Genomic DNA, 20,901 nt, shown 5'->3' with positions numbered 1-20,901 from the left:
TTACGGCAGTTTGAGCGTTACTCCACAAACACACTGCTGGTCCCTGCCCCCACCACGGGCTCCCTCTGCTCCTGCTCTTCCTGTGCTGTGCTGGGAGCCTTGGTGTGGCACTGGGGTTATCCAGATGCTCATCCACACGTGGGAGTGACCTCCGAGCATCCTGAGGGTGACCAAGGCTCCAGCAGGAGCTGGAGTTGAGCCTGAACATCTCCACTGCTTGTTCTGCAAAACGGGGGAGCGTTCAGGGGAGTTTAGGGACACTGATGCACTGACAGGGAGGGACATGGAAGAGTCATGAGTATTGTTTATTCTAAGAAGAGGCTGAAAAGAAGAGCCCGCGGTAAAAGGAGATAAGCTCACTTGCGCACAAGAGCAACACTAAAAAATACATGATTAAGGTTACAAAGTCAGGCACGGAGCGTGTAAGAAATCCTGGAATTAAGGACATCTGAGCAGCTTATGGCCGTGGAACGCCGTGCATTCATTAGGGGACAGCCTTAACTCTGGTCTCAAGGTGTTTCCTCTGCAGTGTCTCTGCCTCAGGGAGTGTGTGGGATGGATGGAGCTTGGTTAAAAACAGCTTAGTGTCCAGTTTGTGACTGTACCCCCAGTATTCTGTCTGCAGCCTCGGTGCTTCCGTGGCTGTGCATTGTGTAAATCCTGCTTGGAGGTTGAAATTCTTCCTCCTGGACTTCCTAAAAAGCCTGCTCTTGCCTCAGTCTTTCCCTTTATTCCCTCTGTCCCACCTCCATGCTGCTTGGTGGCTGGCAGTGGGGAATAGTAGGATCTCCTCTGCCAATCACCCTTTTGAGGAGGTCTGGCTTTGCCCTGGGACCCCGGAGCAGGAGGGAATACACTGTGCAGCTCCAGGAGGGCTGATGCAAGTGCAGCCCACATGCTTCACACTGCCAGCATTTGATTTTCCATCTGTTTTTTGTTTTGGTTCAGTTAAAGGCAGAAAGGAGAGGTGGGTTTTGGTGTGAACCTCTTGTCTGTCTGCATGCAGTGTGTGGGACAAAGGCAGCTTAGCACGGAAAGCCCCAGAAGCACCCCAAGGAGTGGGCTGGGGGACTTAAAAGACATCGTTTCTCCTGAAGCTGTGGGAAAGTATATATTTAGGACAAGCAGCCTTGCAGCCTCCTGTATGTATTCACTGTCTGAGAGCTGAGCCAGCCAGAGCCTGGAGGGGACAGATGGAGGAATTAAGGACATCTCAGCTGGGCAGCAGGACCAAGGGATGCTTGCAGGGGAGCTGGCTCCCACACCTGAACCACTTTGGAGACAAGGCTGGGAGTTACCAGAGCTTTTCTTAGCAAGGGAGCCCTCCACCGGAATAATCTGTTGTGGACATAAAAGGAGATCTGGAGAGGGAATATTTTCACTCTGGAAGCTGCTAAGGAACTTGCATTTAGCTGCTAGCAATCTGTTTCAAACTGGGTTTCTGTCCCAGGAAAGAGAAAGCAGAGCAGTCTTGCTGTGTGGACCGACTGTAAATTCTTTTCTGGCTTTTCTGGGGGAAAACAATGTGCTCTCAGTGAAAACCTCCCAGAAATCCAGGACGTGGGTATTTTATAAGTCAGTCCTTTGGAGAGAACAGCTAAGGAGACCAGTCAAGTAGATCCCCTGACTTTTATTTACTGGCAAGTCAGTGGAGTGGCTGGAGAAGGACGGAGATGCTGCTGCCCTCGCTGAGACGGGCAGGTCACGGTGACACACGCGTGACCGCAGGAGAGAGGCTGGGAAAGCACTCCTGAGAGGAGAGATTTGAGAGGGCTATGTCTAGCAGAGCACAAAACTCAAAAAGCCATGGTGAAACTTTGCATTTAGATGCCTGCAGCAGCAACCCGGGGAGCTTTCCAGGAAGACCGATACATTTCCTGCCTCACGGCATTTGCTTAGAAAGAATTCATAAATATACCCACCACTACTAACCATCCTTTTCTGCTGGGAATTGCCATTAGCAGCTAAATTCAGTGTTTTACATATAAAAAGCACCGAGACTTAATTCTGTGCAATGCTTTCTTCAAAGTCTTTGTAGAAGAGACAGCTCCAAGTTGGATTTGGGCTGAGTTACAGTGAGGGGTTGGGAAGCAGGGATTGTATCAGTGCACGACTTGTGATGGCAGCACCCAGGAGGTGCAAGATGAGATGTCATGAAGGATGGGGTGTCTGACCCTGGGAGGGACCTGTCAGACCTGTGAGTCTCTGCACATGGAAGTAGCTTCCATCAAACGTGCACAAATGACACTCACTGGGAGACCAAAAATGGATGGATTTTCCTGGATGTATCAAGAATCCTAGAATCACAGAATGGTTTGGGTTGGAAGGGACCTTAAAGATCATCTCATTCCACTCCCCTGCCATGGGCAGGGACACCATCTACTATTCCAGGTTGCTCCAAGCCCTGTCCTACCTGGCCTTGGACACTTCAGGGATCCAGAGACAGCCCCAGCTTCTCTGGGCAACCTGTGCCAGGGCCTCACCACCCTCACAGGGAAGCATTTTTTCCTAATATCTAATCTAACCCTGCCCTCTGGCAGTTAAGAAGCACAAGAAGCACATCCCTGACTCTTAATTATCCCATCACATTGCAAATCCCTGCTGCAGCACCGGGGGCTGTGTGAGATGTTCAGCCTTTTGGATAGGGAGGGAGATTCCTGTTCCCTCAGCTGCTTTCACAGCAGGAGCTGGACTTTCCCAGCCAAGGTTGTACCCCTGCTGAAAGGAGCCTGGAGCGAAGGTCCCCATGGAGCTGCTTGTTTGGAAGGGAGATGCAGTCTCATGCTCTGGTCTGCAGAGGAGTTACCAAACACAGGGAATTAGGATGGGATTTCAGTGGAAGCAGATTATCCCGTTTCTCTCTGAGCACATTTCTGTCTCTGAATCAGCACATGACAGGCAGGGCAGCCGGGGCAGCTCCCATACATGCCAGAGGGGACTGAGCCCAGCACCAGCGAGGATTCCCTGCATTCCCAGCGTGGCTGGAGCAGGAGCTGGGATGGCAGGAGAGGGATGGAGGGGGAGCAGACGGCGGGCACGGAGCTGCGGTGCTGGATGGGCGGCACAAAGCACTGTCAGAACAGCAGGGACTCGCTCTGGCGACGGCTGCAAATGGAGATGGAAAGAGCTGGAAAGGAAAGGACTTGACACAGCTGGTCCCCTTCGGCTTTGATCTTGAAAGCAGAGGGGTGTTGGCCACAGAGCAGGAGAGGGGAAGAAGGGAGATGACTCATAAAAATATTGGTGTTTCCATGAAGATGCTGTTACCTGAGGACAGGAAGGAGGAGGGACCTTGCCTGCAAATGTGGAGGGAGCTGGAAGAAAAAGTCCCCCTTGTGTAGAAATTTCCAGCCTGCTTAGGAGCACGGAGCTGTTTGCTCTGGAGCCAGTGGGTTGGTTGTTTGCTGGGAATTGCTGGTTTTGTGCAGAGCAGAAGGTGGTTTGTGTGCTTGCTTCAGGGCAAAAAAAAGGAAAATAAAGGAAGTGCTGGTTTTCTTGGAGGCCTTTGTGGTGGAGATGTATTTGGAAGAGGAAAGAGAACTCTCCTTCCTGCTCCTGGGTGAGGGGTCAAAGGGGATGATCCATCCCTGGATAGCTGGGTAGAAGTCCAGCACTCCCCAGGATCTTCAGTCAGAGACTCTGGCCACAGGAGGGCTGAGGTTTGATCTTCCTGGCCACCACAAGGATTGTGCTGGGGAGAGGGTTGTAGTTTACTCACAGGCATGTAGATTTGCTCCATGTACCCATCCCTTCCGCTCACAAGTGACAGAGGTGGCTTGTCCTGCCCAAGAGGACACGAGAAGGATGGATGGACACAGGTGATGCCAGCTCTGTAAGCTCAAACTTTCTCTCTCTGCCCCCTCCGTGAGCCCTTGGGGGATTCCACTCACAGAAGCCATACATGCAGCATCGGACCAGCTCTAATTTTTGTCCTGGAGGCAAAAATCACTGGAAATAACGCTTCATCACTCTGAAGGTCCTGACACCACCCTTAACCACCACATCACGAACCTCCTGTCGCAATTGTGATCTGCGTATGTGTCAAATCTTGCCTCGCAGATAAAAGCTGCTCCGCAGGCACCTTTTGTACTAAAATACGGAGCCTTTAAAATGTGAAAGAAACAACAAAATGTAGGACGCCACACAAAGCTGACCCACTGGGGACTGGGGGGGGTGAAAAACCCGCAAGAAGGAGGGCTTGACATACAAAAATTGTTTTGTTAACAAAGCATCATTGTTCCACTCTGAATCGGTTTGACTGGAGTGGTAGAAACACCCCATCTGGAGACAGATGGAGAGTTTTCTGGCTAAAGAGACGGCAGGAGGAGGGCCGGCTGACAACCCAGCAGATAGCATTGTCTGCTGCTACCTTGGCAATGGAGAGGAGAAAGGATGGGTGGCAGATTAGGTGTCCCCTGTGTCACCCGCCCAGCACGCCGGGTCCTTCTGTGCAGGGAGGTGTGCACCCAGGTTGGCTGCTCACTCCCCGGGATCATCCTCCCTCTGTTCTTTCAGGGCTGGTTGGGTGTTCATAGGGACCAGCCAGGTGTTTGAAGAAGCTACAAGCCACCGAGGTGCCCTCCAAGGTGCTCTTGGTGAGATGATCCCACTCCACTTGTGTATTTGGTGTGCTGTGGGTTTAGCAGCACTGGGGGACCAAAGTGCAAATCTCATCCCAGTGAGAATGTGGAAAGCTTGCTCCTGCTCTTGCTTGGGTTTTGCCACTAACTTCCAGGAGAGCAAAGTTTGGGCTGCTGGGAGGATGCTGAGTAGAAACCAGTGTGGTCAGAGCTGCAGGGAGTGAAATTGGTGGGAGCAGCAAGAGTTGATGTGATGTCAGAATGCCCACGGATGGGTCATGTGTGGGGTGCTCAGATTGACCCAGCAGGCCTGCAGAATGCCAGAGGGTTCATGGAATTGCCCTGGCCACATTGCTGAGATTGGAAATGAGCGGGGAAAAATCTGTGTTAATGCCCAGGGCCTCTGAGCTACAGGCTAAACGTGAGGTGTTTGATGGCATCAGGCTCTGCAGGCACACAGTGTTTGCTCTACTCCTGAGAGCTCACCAACGGCCCCTGCTCCCTCTGCTGCCTTCCATGCCTGATGGGAAACTCCAGGGTGGGTAATGCTCCTGCCAGAGCTTTGAGGGATCGTATCCTGCCCACCCTATCTGAATTCCTGATGACTTGCTAATTGCTTGACACACTCTACTTGCAATGCAAGAGACAGGCTCACGTCATCCTCTGTGGTTTGCCAGGGGAGAGTGTGAACCTCTTTTTGACTTGCCTTGAAATAGATGAAAAAGAATAGAGCTCGATATGATTAATGTGAAAACTTCAGCTTGGTTTCCTGCCTTGGCATTTGGGCTTTGGTCTTCTTATCATCACCGTGCCTTGTTTTTTGAGGATTGGGTGCACGTGGGAGCATCTGATGGTGCTGGCTGTGCTGTGGTGGTCTGGGGGCTCCTTTGCTAGGTCTGTCCATAATCCCCAGCTGCTGGAGACGTTCCAGGTTTGTGCAGCAGTCACGGAAGGATTCAGGTGGTTGCCTCGAGGCACTACTGAGATAATACCTCAAGGGGCTCCTATTCAAACCCACTGGGGCCTTTACAGCTGCATGGTGGAAATCTATTTAGATACACCATGGCTTTTCGGGGAGCTGGATGAGCAGCCCAGCTTGGCCACTGGCTGTGGGCAGGCAGTCGCCCATGCAGAGTGGACCAGCACGGCTTTGATACACCCTGTGAAAAACGGTGGAATGATTAAAGTAAAAGGTGGATTTGGTCTTTGAACCTCGGGGCTGCAGATGCAGCAGCGTGATGGTAGCAAGGGGTGTCCTGATGCTCTGGTGTCCCCAGACACATCCAGAGTGTTCCCATGGCTTTCCAGAAGTAGATTCAATTTTGGCTTCCCTGACTGGCTTACTGGGTTTATCTTCTGCATCTCTGGGATGGATCCCACCTGATCCAAGCAATGCTGAGCTGGTCCAGAGGGATGCAGCACAGGGAGGAGTTTGAAGGTGACAGGAAAGTCTGTGTCACATGCTGTGGTTCAATGCACGGGGTCCCCAGGTGTTTGCATCCATTGTGGCACCACAGGTGACTTTGGGATGAAGTGGCCTCAGGGGAGAGAAATGAATGGGGTCAGGGAATGCAAGATGGAGTAGAACAGGATGGATCTATTCACCTGAGCTCTCCTACAGTGTATTATGGCTGTCCCAGAGGGAAGGGACCTGCACTTGGGAGAAGAGAAATGCTTGAACAACCATCCCCTGCTTTTGCAGCCATTTGCCTGCCCTGGGCTGCTGGGGACACCGTTCCTTACAGCCTGCTCCAAAAAACCATCCTTTTGCTGTCTCGGATTTCAGCCCTGCTGCTGCACCAGCTGCACCGTGCTGGCAGGAGAGGAGAGAAGGAGAGGAGAGGAGAAGGGAGGTGAGGCAGGGCGAGCAGCTCGGCTCGTGCCGGCTGCTGTCACAGGCAGCGCCCTTGATGTGGCGCTGGATGCCCGGAGCCAGCCGGGGCGCGGACCCCGCCGCCGGGCACTGCCTGCCCTGGGGTTTGGATTGCCGGTGATGCATCAAAGCATTCGAGGGTGAGGTCTGACACATGCCTGGCAGCAGGTCAGGGTGCTGTTCTCTTTGCCCTACCGCTTGGAAAGCAGAGTACTTCCCTGGGGAAGTGCCATCCACCTCATCCCTCTGTCCTGGCATCTCGCTGCGTGGCGCAGCGTGAAATCCTTCACCTTGATTTTCCCCTGTGCTGAAAGGGGAGGCAAAGTCGCATGCGAGCTCTCCCGGGAAGCGGAGGGGATGGATTCACCTTGCTGAGAGGCGAGGGAATCACTGGGAGAGAGGTGCTGGAATAAGCGCAGAGCGGATTAATGTGCAGCCACTCCGCTGTCGCCAGTCCCCGGTGTGAAGGCGCCCGGGGAGCTCGGCTGCGTTCGGGCGGTGTTGTGCTGCTCTCTCTGCCTCCCAAACGCCTCCTGCGCCGGGCTCTGTGAATCAGCATTTCTGCAGTCGGAACGAGACAGCGGGGAAAGGCAGGAGGATGTCAGGGCACGGGGAGGAGGATGGGGGGGGACCTCATTAAAAAGGGGCAGCCTGTGAGTTGGGGGTGGTCTCATGCCGCTGCTCTGCAATCTGCTCCCTCCAGGATTTTTGCTCATTACCGCCGTACACCCCTCGTGCCCGGTGCTGAGGTAAACAAGCGCTGGGAGCGATGCCTCTCCCCTTCCCACCCGTCCCCTCCCCGCCGCCGGCGACGGGGGAATGTGACAAGCTGGCACTGGGAGAAGGCATGAAAGCGATGTGATCCGCCGCAGCTCCTGTGCCGAGAACCTGGGGAGATCCAGTTACAGCAGCGGGGTTAGAACAAAAGAGATTTGCCTCCGGGATCAATTCCTCTCCATTTTCCGGGCTGTGCACGTGTGTGTGAGTGGAACGGCCTCTGTCGCACCCTCAGTCCGGGGCCCGGCTGAGCACCAGGGCTCTGACGCTCCGAAATGCTGCTTTTTCCCAAAACAGGGAGGCCAGGGTAATCCCCTGGGACAGGCCTAGAAATAGCAAGGCCAGGCCAGGCTTTGCAATGCTTGGAAATCAGGAGCCAAGCTGGGCAGCTGGCAGCTGCTGGAGCTCCAGCCTTTGCTCTGCCAAGGGCTGAGCTCTGGGCTGGGATGTGAGACCACCCCTGGTTTACTCCCAAAGCATTTCCAGGTGATGCCTCTTCCCCTCCATCACAAGGCTGGCCAGCCAGCAAAACCCCAATCCCTCAAAAGCCTTTTCTGCCCCATAACGGCTGTGCCAACACCTCATTATCTGAGATGCCTTTAACCCACAGCGTGGTGGGGCTGGGTGGAATCCTGAGCCTTTCACTGTGCTGCAGAACCGGCTCAAGGAATCAGCAGGATCCTGCACCCTGGGATGCTTGTCACTCATTTGGGGGGGGGGTTGGGTGGCTTATTTGGGGGTGGGGTTTTTTTGGCATATTGCCTTCTCCCAAATGCCGCCGGGGATGAGCCATGGAGAGCACAGATGTGCATCCCGAGCATACCACAACAAGGTTCCTGATTTAAGGACTGTGATTAACCTCTTTCCGACAGTTGCTAACCAGGTGCAGGATTGTAACGGGAAGAGGAGAAAGCTCAGTGGAAACAGCCACTTTTCCTCCGTCACCTGGAAATGCACACGGATGCCATTTTCTGCCTGGAAATCAGGCAGATTTTAGGATTTATAAATGGGTGCAGAGACACCCTGTTTGTGTCAGTACTGACCTGGAGCTGCTCCCCAGAGCCTGTCTCCTCCTTTCCTGCTCGGGATCCCACAAACAAGGCATCGGTGGAGTGTGAATCCAGCACAGGGCATGCTGGTGTGAGGGATCATGAGCCACTTGGATCTATACATGCAGGGTTGATAACAGGAAACTGGGCAGAAAATCACCCTGTGTTTGCCCACTCCAGGTTTTCCTGGGATCTTGCTCTTTGGAAAGCTGGGTATCCAGAGGAGAAGTGGTATTTCACAGTTAGGCATGAAAAGGGGAACCATTGCAGCTTGTGTTTTGCAGGCAAGAGTTAAATCAGGAGCTGCCAAAGTTGCTCATTTTCAGGAAATCTGGTATCCGTGGGATTCAGGGCTCCTCTGGCCAGGACTACAAAAGCTGGAGAGGGACTCTTTCCAAGGGCATGGAGTGACAGGACAAGGGGGAATGGCTTCACATTGACAGTGAGCAGGGATAGATTGGGTATTAGGAAGAAATTCTTCCCTGTGAGAGTGGTGAGGCTCTGGCACAGAGAAGCTGTGAATGCACCATCCCTTAAAGTATCCAAGGCCAGGTTAGGAGCTTGGAGCAACCTGGGATAGTGGAAGGTGTCCCTGCCCACAGCAGGGGGTTGGAATGAGGCAGGCTTTTAAGTTGCCTTCCAACCCAAATCATTCTGGGATTCCACGACTGTCACTGGCCTCCCAGGTTTGGGTTTCATGTGTGTCACTCACAAATGCTGTATCTCATCCCAAATACCCCTCTGGCAACGTGGTGGGTTTCAGATCAGCTTCAGAGTTCCCTGTCAAGTGCTGTGGTGTGTGTTCATAGATCACCTTCTGCACCTTGTTTTTTGGAGAGCCACACTCTTGCTGCTTTTCCAGCCCCTGGCTGGATGGTTTTAGGACCTCCTCATTGTTCCTCCTCCCCTTTCCAACTCCCTGTCTCTTAACTGCAAATCCCTGTATTTCTTCCCAAAGAAGAGGCTGCAGTCTGTGTTTCACACTGGGGCTCCAAACACTTTGCAGAGTCAAGAGCTGTTCCTTGAGGGAACAGCTGGGAGAGAGAGGGAGGGGACCTGGGCAAGAGGGCATCCCCCTAAAGTGGGTGAGTAGAATATAGGTGTGGGAAATTTGAAGAGACAGAAAAATTTATTAAAAACAATTAATAGCTGCTCCAACCAAGGATTTAACCTGAAACCAAAGCCTTAGGGAGGGAGGAAATGAAGTGGTGTACGATTGTTATTTTATTGCTTAATATTTTTATTTTTTTAAAATATGATATGCTAAATGCAAATAAGCATTTGTACCAAGCAGGAGAGGGAGGGGATGTAAGACATGCTGGGAAAAGTGAGTGGGATCTAGGTTTTGCATCGTTCGCTGAATTACTGGCAGGTCTTTTGTAACATCTGTTAAAAATAAAACAAACATTCATTTCCATTTCTCGCTGCCTGAGATGGCTCCTACAAAAAAATTTCAACCTGTCCAGGAATTTGTCTTGAAAGTTGCCCTCCCTCTCCTCACGCCTCCTCTTCTCCAGGGGAGATTTCCTTCCTGGACTTCCCAGGGGCTCCATTAGCCCCACATTAAAGCCTTTCTACTTTGCTCTAAAACTCTCCATCGAAGTAAAAGGAATTCTAATAAACCACTGGGAAGACTCTGCTATTCACTCTTTCCATGGAAACACGGCGCTGCCTCGGAGCAGAGCTCCTCTCGATGGAGCCTGGGTCACGGCAGGAGGAGACCAAGGAGGGATGCAGAGATGGTTTCCATTATAAGAGACCTTTTGAGAGAAATAATCGCTGCTCTCCCACCAAGGAAAGCCTCTGAGATGTCAGAGGCCTCAGCACAGCGCGGGAGCGGGGCGGCCTCGGAGGGGGTGGTGGTGGGAAGTGGGATGTGCTGGGCGCTGAGAAACTCATTAAAACATCTGATTAGTGGAAATTAAGGCACCCAGGACTGATTCCTTCCTCCCAGTGGGAGGGATGAGTCCAGGAGGGTGGATGGACTCTGCAGGAAGAGGCTACACAAAGGTGCTCAAGGCTGGGGATGTGGGTACAGGGAGGGCACGGGGTCACAGGAGGACAGTGGTGGCTCCACGCCCAAGGCTGTGCTGCACAGACCAAACATCACACCACAAAAATACATTCCTCAAGGCCAAAAAAAGCCTTTTTGCTTTGGGAGGGGATTTCTGGCTGTTCCCTGGGTTCCCAGACAGGAGCTGGATGAGGAGGTCAGTGGATGGATCCCTACCTAAAGCCACTGTGATATAATTAATTTCCAGCCTCCTTGCAGGCACAGTCATCCCGAGTGTTGCTGTTCTGACACCGTGCTGCAAGATGAAGGATTTTTTTTTTTTTTTTTAAGCGTGAGGAAGCTCGTTAGAAATAGCCCGAAGGGCAAAGTTAGGAAATGAAAATCCATCGGATCCGCTCGGAGCCGATGCACGGAGCTTGGTGAGAGCTGGGGCAGGGCTGCTGCTCCCTGCCTGCCAGGAGCCACCACACGTGTGGGGTGTGTGGCACTTGGGCCAGGGGAAGAAAACAATCCTTTGGGATGGATGGGAGTGGGAAAATCCATCAGGAGGAGGGATGAAAGAAAGATGAATGAGAAGGAGCCAGCATAGAGCATCTCGTGTAGGTACTGGGGAGGTCCTTGGACCCCAGGTTGGCCACTCATGTCAGGGCTGGATGAAAGGCGAGGCTGGTGGGGAAAAGCTTAGTTTTCTCAGGGTGCCTTATCATTTAGGTCAGAGCTTTGAGACACCCAGGGAGCCAAGGGAGCCAGAGTGCCTTTGTTTTAGCAGCTCCAGAAATAACATTGCTATGAGTCATTATTTTTTAGCTTCTCTGGGGCAGGAGGTGTGGAGTTACATCCAGGGAAGCCTCCGACTTTGATCAGCAAGGTGAGCCCTGCTGTCGTGGCAGAGGAGATGGGAAGAGGCTTTTTGATGCTGATCATGCTGTTTTGTGGTAGCTTAGGGTGAGATCTGCTCCAGGATGCTCTGGATCTGGATTTTATCAAGGGGATGGAAACTTTTCCATCTGCACAATTGTGAGCAGCAGCATCCTCTATGAGCTTGGAGGTTTTAATGAGTAAAGTTAATTGGTGTTATAGGTGGTGGTCTCCCACCCAGGCAGTGGTTGGGCTTAGCAAGACATGACCGTGTCATGCAAACAGAGGTGATGTGGGTGTTGACACCTCAGAAATGCTGAGAAGTCATGAAATCAGCCTTTTTGAACCCGTAAATCGTAGGCACAGAACTGTAAAGGTTCCAGAAAAATAACAGTGTTTAATAAGCAAAGTGTTTGGTGGTGATTTGATTTGCATATGGGGCTCTCTGGGGCTTGTGGTTTCAACCTTTCTCCCCACCACGGCGAGGTCGGGGTTGGAGGAGAGCAGGGTTGAAGTCTTCCTGAAAATCACTGGACTCCTGGAGGTGGGGATTTCAAACATACCAGAGCTGAGAAATAGCATGGATAGACCAGATTGTTGAATTTATTGGATTGTAGTGTAAAAATAACAAATCCTTTAGTCTTCTGTCAATCCCAGAGGAGAAGCTGGGGGTGACGTCCTTTGGGTCCATCCCACCTTGGTTTTACAAGGGTGGCAGTCACAGCTTGTGATGCCAAACAGTGCCAGGCCACTTCCTGTGTGAAGGGCAGGGCAGACTGGTGATTACAGGGAATAACACCAAGTCCCTGGAGAGCCATGAGGTCCCTGCTTGATTTACCATCCTGCAGAGAGGCATGTGTGAAGCTGGAGGTGGCTGGGAGCATATTGTGGTGTATTACCTACAAACAGCCCGGCTGGGTCTGCGATGGGGATGAGGATAAGGATGGGGAGGAAAAAAGGGGAGATGAGAACAAGCAGTCTGCTTTTGCAGGTGCTGTGTCCCCTTGTGAGGTTTGGTCTGGTTTGCAGCTTGATGCCTCCTATCTCGAGTAATTAACAGGGAAAAGAGAGGGCCTGGTTATCCATCCTTCAAGAGCAAGGGGTTGAATTGAAAGGCAGCGCCTTGGAAGTGGATCAAATAGCTCTCCAGCCCCCCGCGTACGGCTCGGAAACCTGCTGCCGTGCTGCGTTATCAAGGTGAACAGCTTTAGTTCAATTAACGAGAGGCTCAGAGCGGAGTCGTGGGAGGAGGCAGGGCTGGGCTTTTGCGCCCTTCGGGCATCAGCCGGGGCGCGGAGCTGCACGGAGCGATCCCGGCACCGGGGCACGGCTGGCCCGCTGTGCCAGGGCCACCACAGCTCTGCTCCCCCTCCTCCTCGCCTCTGCGACGGGTTTTATTTACCCCTTGGAAAAAATCGGTGTGCGTGGAAGGGGTTGCTCTTTGTTACCACCTCCCTTTCCCCCCCTCCTGCTAATAATAAACCTCCCCAAAATCAATCGCTCGCAGCGATGAGTTGCCATCAGCTCACCGTGCACCTAAATCCCCGCAGATGATGGTGCTGGGAGCCCGCACGCCTGGATTTTTTTTTTCCTGCCGGTCGCTGCCTGGGCTGCAGCTGGCTCCGGCACGCAGAAAGCTGCAGGTGTGATTTGTTCATTTGCTTCCACCTCCCCCCCTTTTCCCCCCCGCTCTGCCTCCCTCCTGCTCTGCTTCCCTGCCGAGCCCACCTAGCTCATCCCACCCAGCTCATCGCGGCGGCCAGACCCGCATCCCACCCTGCGCCGACTCCGGCATCTCCCCGGTGCAGTGCTGGCGGAGGGTTGGGATGGCTGGGGCTGGAGAGAGTGTGTGTGTGCGTGGAGAGGAGGGGAGGGGGGGTTAATCTGATCCTACGAGGTTGGAAGAGGGAAAAAAAAAAAAATCAAAACTATAAAGAAGGCAGCAGCCTCCTCCTTTTCCCTCTCCCCCGCTCCAGAGGATTAAGCCTACAAAAAAAAAAAAAAAAAAAGAGAGAGGAAAAAAAAATGTCTGCAGCTTTCTGTTGACCCTGCATGATGGCATTTTTGCGCTCTGTGTGCTGCCTCTGCTGATTGCTATTCCTGGCACAAACACACACATACGCTCACACACACACACACACACACACACACGCAGCCCCAGCACTGCTCACACGGGCACGGCGAGCCCACTCCAAAATCCAAAAGAAAAAAAAAAATCCAAAAAAAAAAAAAAAAAAAAAAAACCAAACCAAAAAACCCAAACCCAACCCAAACCGATGCCGCTCGGTGTCCCTGGCCACCCTGGTCTCTGTCGGGAGAGCTGCCAGCACCCGCTGCCGCTCGCCCTCTCCTCCACCCCACTTCTCACCTCGGTCCCCAGCTCCAGCGAGCACTTTCTGCCGGAGCCGCCCGCAGCCAGAGCCCTCCACCACTCCTACCGCTGGCATTACATTTTCAGGCTGGATGCTATAGGGCCGTTTCTAATTACCTTATATCCCCTAGTGGTCTATGAATAATGGTTAGTGAAGGAGCTCAGAAGGGCTGCTGAGAAGGGAAGCAAAAAAAAAAAAAAAAAAAAAAAAGGGAGAATTGTGCTATTTCTCACATTTTTTTTTCTAAGGATCTAATCTGGCTACTGTGCTCTGGAAGAGGAGGAGAGCGAGCCAGCAGGAGAGAGAGGAGAGAGCGAGGACCATCGCAGGTATTGTTGCAAGCTACATCTTTGTGCTTTTTTTTTTTTCCTTTTTTTTCTTTTTTGCTTTTTTTTTTTTTCCCTGAAGCCGCAGCAGAATTGGAAGGGGGGGGGTGTCGCGAAGTGGGGTGGCGGGTGAGGGTGTGCGGACAGAGCTTTTTCCGGATTTATTTTTCTCTTGTGCAACTCGTGTGCTGCTGCGATTGAATGGATGCACGGCGCCGGCATCGCGGAGTTTTGGGAGGGAGGGGGGATTATACGTGCGTGTGTGTGTGTGTGTTGTGTGTTGTGTGTGTGTCCTATTTGCAGCAGCAACGGAGGAGCCGGGGGGCGTGTGTGGGGGGGTTGTTTTTGCTTTTCTGGAAGTAATAAAGAAATTTGCAACCGGTCCAAAACCCCTCCTGACTTGCCGATTGATGGGTGCCTGAACAAAGATACAGCTGAGACTTGGAAATGTTTGTGTGTGGAAGGGGTGGATTTTCGTTTTGCTTGTCCTGACTCCCTACTTTTGCAAAGTTAAAATGATAATGGGCACGGGGCTGCGAAAGCCTCTGCAGAGGGAAGTCTTCCCGGGGAGGCTTATTTAATTGAGGAGTTACGGATGTGCATGGTTTTATACTTCCAAAAGTTGCGGCGGTGCCGCGGGCGGGCGCCTGGCTCTCCTTGCCGTTGTCTGCACGTGAGAACGCTGACTTGATGGATTTTCTTTCTTTTATTCGGTGGCTGGCGGGGCAGGAAAAAATGGATCTAGCAGATAACCCAAGGAATCGTGGGGTTTGCACATCTGGCTGCGCCTTTGGAAAGCCCCTCGGTGGGACTTTCACCTCCCGCTCCCTTTCTCCCACGGCAAATTTTGCCTCCAAATCCTCCGCTGACATTAATAAACAAACAAACCGGGGAATAGCCGCGGAGCCCGGTGAGGGGGCTCGGAGCGCTGCCCGGGGGTGGGGGAACCGTGTGCTTTTGTTTTAAATAACGAAACGGCGATGATTGAAAACATATGAATAGGATGCAATGCAGAGCGGGTGTGTTACGGGGCGGGAGGGGTGGGGGGAAGAGCTGGAAAACTGCTTATACGACAGAAGCAGAGCTTGAATGAGTGTGGTGAGATGAAAGGCGAGGGGTCCGTCCCTCGCCCGGCTGCGAGGGGGGGGGGGCGATTCCCAAAGGCAGAGGAATGATCTCGGGGTGGGGAAGCTCACTGGGGGGGAAAAAAAAAAAAAAAAATTTAAAAACCCCCAACAAACCTGAAGTGTGTGATTATATCCCGTCCAACTTTGCCGGTTGCGGCGTTAACGGAGCTAATTGTCCTCAAAAATAATAAAACCGGGGGGAAATATGGAATACGCGTGTGTGTGGAGGGGGGAGATGTATGGGGAGCAGAAGCAGGTCCCGAAACCCTCCCCAGAAAAGCGCTGCCGAGGTGGGGGATATCCAAACGTGGCCGGATTGTGTTTATTTGGGCGGAAATAAAGATGGAGCGACTGCCCTGGGGAAGGCTGTAATCCCCCAGGGAAGGGCTCCAAACCGCGCCGGTGCTGCCCTTCGCTGCCTGCCCTTCGCTGCCTGCCCTGCCTGGCCTTGCTTTTGTGTTTGTTTGCTTCCGAGGAGGGGGCAGAAGGGAGCTGGGGGGGGGGCCACGAAGGCGGGGAGAAGCCGTGAGGGCGGAGAGCCGATTTAAATTGGACTTAATGGATTCCCAGGGCAGCTCTTTTAGATGAAAGTCAAAATAAGAGCCAAAGTGAATCTCAGCAGACCTGTCTGTTGCATTAGAGATGCAGCCCTTCCTCTCCCTCCCTCCCTCCCTTTATTCTTTAAAAGAGAGGGGGGAAAAAAGTGTTATCCGTACGGAAGACGGCATGGAGTTTCTCATTCCTATAATGCGAGCTCTAATTGAAGAACTTGCAGCCTCTTGGGAGAGTCTTTACTGATCACTGCTTTTGTTATTCATGCCGCTCTCTGTTTTCTTGGGATTTTTTGGAGGGGCTGGTGCAAGTCTGGCTGTGCCGGGTGTGATGCTGTGTCCCCTCCAGGCTGGCTCCGTGGGCTGACGGCAGGTAGGACCTCCTGGTCCCCTGCTCAGGGGGTCACACCGGGCTCCCCCGGGTAGGTTGTGCTGTGCTGGAGGAGGAGATGAGCAGCTGAAGTCCCCCGGGAGCTGTTGGGGTGAGATGCTGCAGCCTGGCTGCGGGTGGCTCTCGTCCTCACAGGACCCCCTGGGATGGATCCTGCCCAGCGTGGCACATGGGAATGGGAGCAAAGCAGCGTTTCTGCCTCCTGCCTGTGCTCACTGCAATGATTTCGGGGTGCCATGGAGTGCCACAAGCCTGCTTGGTGCAGAGGGCACAGTGCAGCCCTGCTGTCACAGCTCTCTTGTCCCAAGGGGGTCTGCGGTGTCACCCGGAGGGGGCAGGTGTTGTGCCAAAGCCACGTGGGTGCTCTGCCCACCCAGGGTGAGGAGCTGGACACAGTCACTGAGCCTGCAGGACCTGTGCTGGGCAAGCTTCCCTCCTCTCCTGCCTTTTCTGTTGCTCAGGAATTCAGGGGTGCACAGTGAGACTGGCAGATGGGGCTCTCTCTGGCAGAGGTCTCATCACCCCCACTTGCCCTCTCAGCCCCCTTGGGTGGCCAGAGGAGGTGGTGGCTGTCCCCAAACCCTGTGTCCCCACGAGGTCCCGTGGTGTTGCTGCCCGTGGCAGTGGGCTGGTTTGATGCAGCCAAAAGCTCCTGGGGGCAGGTCCTTGTTGTCCCCGTGTCCCTTTCCCTGCCTTGGGCACCCATTTGAACTACACTTGAGTTCTGTGTGGATAAAAACAAGAGCCACAAGCCCCAGGGCTGCTGTCAGTGGCATTTGGTGGCTGTGGGGTGAATGTGGCTGGGGAAGAGGATGTGTGAGCAGGATGGGGCTCTGCCAGCTCATCGGCTTAGCAGGGAGGCAAAGCAGTTAACCTGGACATCTGATCTCCCCGGGAATTGTGTATTGACCCTGACAGCGATGCATCAGGAGCGACAGACTCTCCATCATCGATCCCTCTCCTCCCATCACCAGGTGTCGACACCGACAGTCGTGGAGCCAGCTTTAATTTCGGGCCTCTGGCTCCAGCACGTAACACTTAACCATGGTCCCAAGGTGCCACCAGGCTTTGCAAACAAGCCCCTCCACAGGGAGGTGACCGTCCCCATTTTGTGTCAGGGATGGCACTTGCTGTGGGTGGCCAGCTGAGCTGGGGACAGGGCTGGCACAGGACCATCCCAGGGCCATTGGGCAGGGTGACATCGCAGCCTTTGGTGGGGGATCCAGGAATCACCTGGAGTTCCTGCTTTGCCAGTCTTTGCTAGGAAAACCCTCTGATCTGGCACCCCTTGTGCCGTCAGTGTTGAACAGCAGAGGATTTGCCCAAGCTGGGGTGTCCCAGTCCTTTTGCAACCTCTTCTGGGTGACCTCATCTGGCCTGGCTGTGTCTTGCCTTCCACTTCTAAAATGGCCACTGCCAAACCTGCTGGGTGGTCAGGTGTGTGTGTCACCCCACAGAGACCTGCTGGGGAGCCTGGTGGGTTTCTTGGGTGCCTTGATATTGGGCAGGACACCAGCACTGGCTGGCACATCGCCTCTCCTCCTTCCCAGCATCTTGAGATTTCCGAGACGCACGCAGCCAAGCTGAGGCTGAAAAAGCTGCTTGTGGTTCAAGAGCATCTCCTCGACAGAGGAGAGAGGGAGGCTTTTCATTCCTCCCTTTCTTTTGGAGCTATCCAAGCTCCCCTCACCGATGCAGGGGCTCTTCCCACTCCCCCCTGCAAGGGAACGTTAAAAGCCAGGGGCAGCGGATATCTTGACACCCCGTCAATCCGAGCCTTTTACAGCAGCAGTCTCTGAAGGCTGGCACTGCTGCACAGAAGAAAACAAGTGAGAAGAGGGGGGGAGGCGAGAGCAAGCCTTTGCAGCCGGCAATCGATAATTGTGGTGTCACTCACTGCCTTGGAAGTTCCCGCATCCCCACGGTCGCTGGTGGGGGGGAGAAGGGGAGGGTGAGAGCTGGGCTCTGCCCTGCCAGCACCGGGCACGGGGCACGGAGGATGGCAGAGGGCGAGAGCCCAGCCCCGAGCAGGAGCCTCCCGCTGCATTACTCACCACTTGATGTAGCTTGAACCTTTCAACTCCCTCCCCTTGGGGATGGAGCGGGCTGGGCAGAAGGTGTTGACGGAAAACGCTCTCCTTTCTTAGCTTTGAGGGTTTTTATTCCCCTTTCCTTTTTTTTTTTTTTTCCTTCCCCACCTCTCTCTATGTCCATTCTGGGCTTTAATAATCCCCCCAAAATATAAAAGAAACCCAAAAAATCCCCCAATCCGGCTCCCCCTCATCTGTGTCTCTGTCTTAGCAAAAGCCGAGGCAAAAGATCAAGGAATTCTTCCTTTTGTGCAGCTTTCAAGACCAAAGATGTGCCGGTGAAAAGGGGAGGCTCAGAGTACCAGGCACACACAAGTGTTAAAGGAGAGGCTTCCCTTTTGTCTCCAAGGCAATCAGCCGGTGAAGGGATCCACAAATTAATTAAAAATTGCTCTGTCTTGATTGAGTTATTCCTGCTCGCATCCCACCTGCCTATCAAAAGACTAGGAATGGCAGGAGGAGATTCCAATTTCTTTCCCAAACAGCTCAGACACGTACCACGGTCTGTCTCGCTTGCCTTTTATCCCAGGCAGCAAAGGAAATAAAAAAAAAGAAAGGGCTGGCGCGGTATCCAAAGAGATCTCTCCCGGAGGATGCGTCCCCTCTCCTGTGCTAACAAATGCTGCGGTATTTGGACGATTTGGAAGAAAAATGAGCAGATTTACGTGTCAGGCATGGGCCAAATTGTAGTTGTAACTCCATGAAGTTGATGGAGATCCATCGGAGATTAATTTGGCCCCAGGTCTGGCGCTTGCTCCGCAGGGAATAGGCTGGATCTCTGCCTTGGTTGAAACAAGAGGTATTCAAATGGGTTTGTTGTGGCTGTGCTATGCCCAAGTGGTAGAACCGAGCAAAAATCCCAACTGGTTGTATCCCTGGTGCCAAAGCACCATAAATACACCTCGAGCTGTCAAGTCCTGCACAGTCTCTACCGCATTTACCACTGAGAATGCTTTAAGGGGGTAGATTTATCTGTAGGGGCTGTACACAAGTCTCCCTGTGTGCTTTGCTTAGAGGCTTGAACTCCATCCTGGTGTCCTGATGGGGGAAGCCTCTCTCCCCTCCTGTTTATGGGATTTCCACCCAATCTGAGCCTGTGCCGAGGCTCAGCCTGAGCCCCAGAGAGCCCAGCTCTCCTTCACTGGGCTCAGGCTGTGGTTTGGGGGGGCCTCATCAGTCAGTGCCTCTGAGCAGGATTCGGGGGGGGGTGATCTGCTGCTTTGCAGTCAGACCTTGCTTCCTCTGCTTTATTGTCATCTCCGCTCTTAGTCACCGCTCGATGCCTCACCAGAGGACACTGCTCCTGCTGCATTTATGGCAGCCACTAAAATTGGCTGCTCCGACGGGGAGGGACACCGAGCATCAGGGAGGCTCTGCCCAGCTCCCTTACGGTCCTTGGCATTGTGTGGGGAGAGTAGGGGAGCTGCAGGGCAGGTCGGTCACCAAATGGGTCCCCTGTGATGAGGATGGAGCTCCAGCTCTGCTGGGTCCCTCCAGCTGATGCATGAGGGAATATGGGAGCAATACTGGTAAGGAGCAGCAGTGGCCACGTTCTCAGGTGGAGATGGCTGGTGTGTAAATGAAAATGAGATGCTCGATAAAATAGGCAAGCATAATTAAAAACGTTCACGGCTGCTGGCTCGCAAAGCGTGGGCACTCAGTGATCCAGCGAGGCACAGCCGTCCCCCCCTCCCCAAACCCCACGGCTCTGAGCTCTCCTCGTCCTGTAATAGCGTGTCCTTCACATGCCTGTCGCTACATGATCTATAGAACAGAGCTGGCCTCTCATACCACTGCCTTCTACCAGGCCAGTGACTGGATTCTCCAGAGGAGACTCTAGTCCTATCATAGCATGTCCTTCACCGTGACTGCTGCTGCACAGAGACACGGCAGCACGGGGCTCTAATACCTTGTAATTCACTGTGACTGCTGTGGCAGGACCTGCACCGTGCTGTGCTGCCACAGCCCTTCAGACCCCTTGGCTTTTGCATCTGCTCTTGGGCTTCAGAGCAAGGGCTGCGTGGGAGGGGACGTATAGCTGGGGGACCTTGGAGGTGTCCTGGGCTTGGAGCCTGGTCCCTGGCTCCTGGTGGGCATGGGAAGGTGTTGGCTTTCCCTGGGACACGGTCCCATCCTGCCTCCTGGGTGGTTTAAAGGAGGGAGTGCTGGGGGCCAAGCCCTGCCTTGGCAGGGGAGAAATCCCTGTGAGTGTGCCAGGGTGAGAAATGGCCCTTGGATGCAAGGAAAGCATCCTTCCTCTGGGTGGTTTGGGCATCATAATAAATGTCAATATCTCTGTGCACACAAAGGAGAAGGGGACATTTGGCTACTGAACGTGTTTGTTCCAGGAGCTGATTTACTTTGAAGACTTAAAGGGTTCTCTGATGCTTCCCTCTTTGCTGGTTAACCCTGTTCCTTTGCCAGTGGAATAGAAATGCAGCTGCCATCAATAAAGCCCTTTTGGAGGCTGTTCCATGGATGTTGCCACACAGCTCCCAGTGCTGTGCTGGACACTGCTCCCTCTTCCATTGATCTGATTTAGCTCCTCCATGGGCTGGAGGTGGCTGCACCCCTGAGCTTTTGCTGCCCTGGTAAAGTGAGGGTGCCTGTGAGGGTTTTCCAGCCAAGTGATGGAGATCCCAGTGCTCACAGCATCCCCTTGGAGCCATGCTGTGCACGGAACAGGGTGTGGGTGACCGTGGCTCAGCCAGGAACTAAATTTGGGGTTGTTGCTTTGTGTTGCTGGGTTTTCTTTGGAGGGGAGGCATTGGAAAGCCTAGAAGCTGGAGCCTGTAAGAAGAGTGAAGATGTCTTGTCAGGGCTCCCAGGATGGGAGAGGAGCATGTTTGGAGGTGAGGTGAATGAGGGATCAAATTCTGGGAGCTAGGGCTTC

The 20,901-nt window shown here is 53.4% G+C and overlaps 1 protein-coding gene across 6 annotated transcripts in view; it reads left to right on the top strand.

Moving 5' to 3' along the window:
* The window catches only part of RAI1 (retinoic acid induced 1), a 73,479-nt gene that overhangs the window by 20,905 nt on the left and 31,673 nt on the right, over nucleotides 1-20,901 (top strand). For 4 of the 6 annotated variants that reach the window (XM_088174253.1, XM_088174257.1, XM_088174256.1 and 1 more), the window contains exon 2: nucleotides 13,772-13,852. The gene's annotated coding sequence lies outside the window, so the exon portion shown is untranslated. Of the gene's footprint in view, nucleotides 1-11,899; nucleotides 13,853-20,901 lie in introns of those variants that run through there. The other 2 variants (XM_088174254.1, XM_088174258.1) reach the window with 2 other exon arrangements.

The sequence above is a fragment of the Sturnus vulgaris genome, chromosome 16 (assembly GCF_052056855.1).
Source record: "Sturnus vulgaris isolate bStuVul1 chromosome 16, bStuVul1.hap1, whole genome shotgun sequence".
Lineage (NCBI taxonomy): Eukaryota > Metazoa > Chordata > Aves > Passeriformes > Sturnidae > Sturnus > Sturnus vulgaris.
This window is presented reverse-complemented; position numbering and strand designations above follow the sequence as displayed.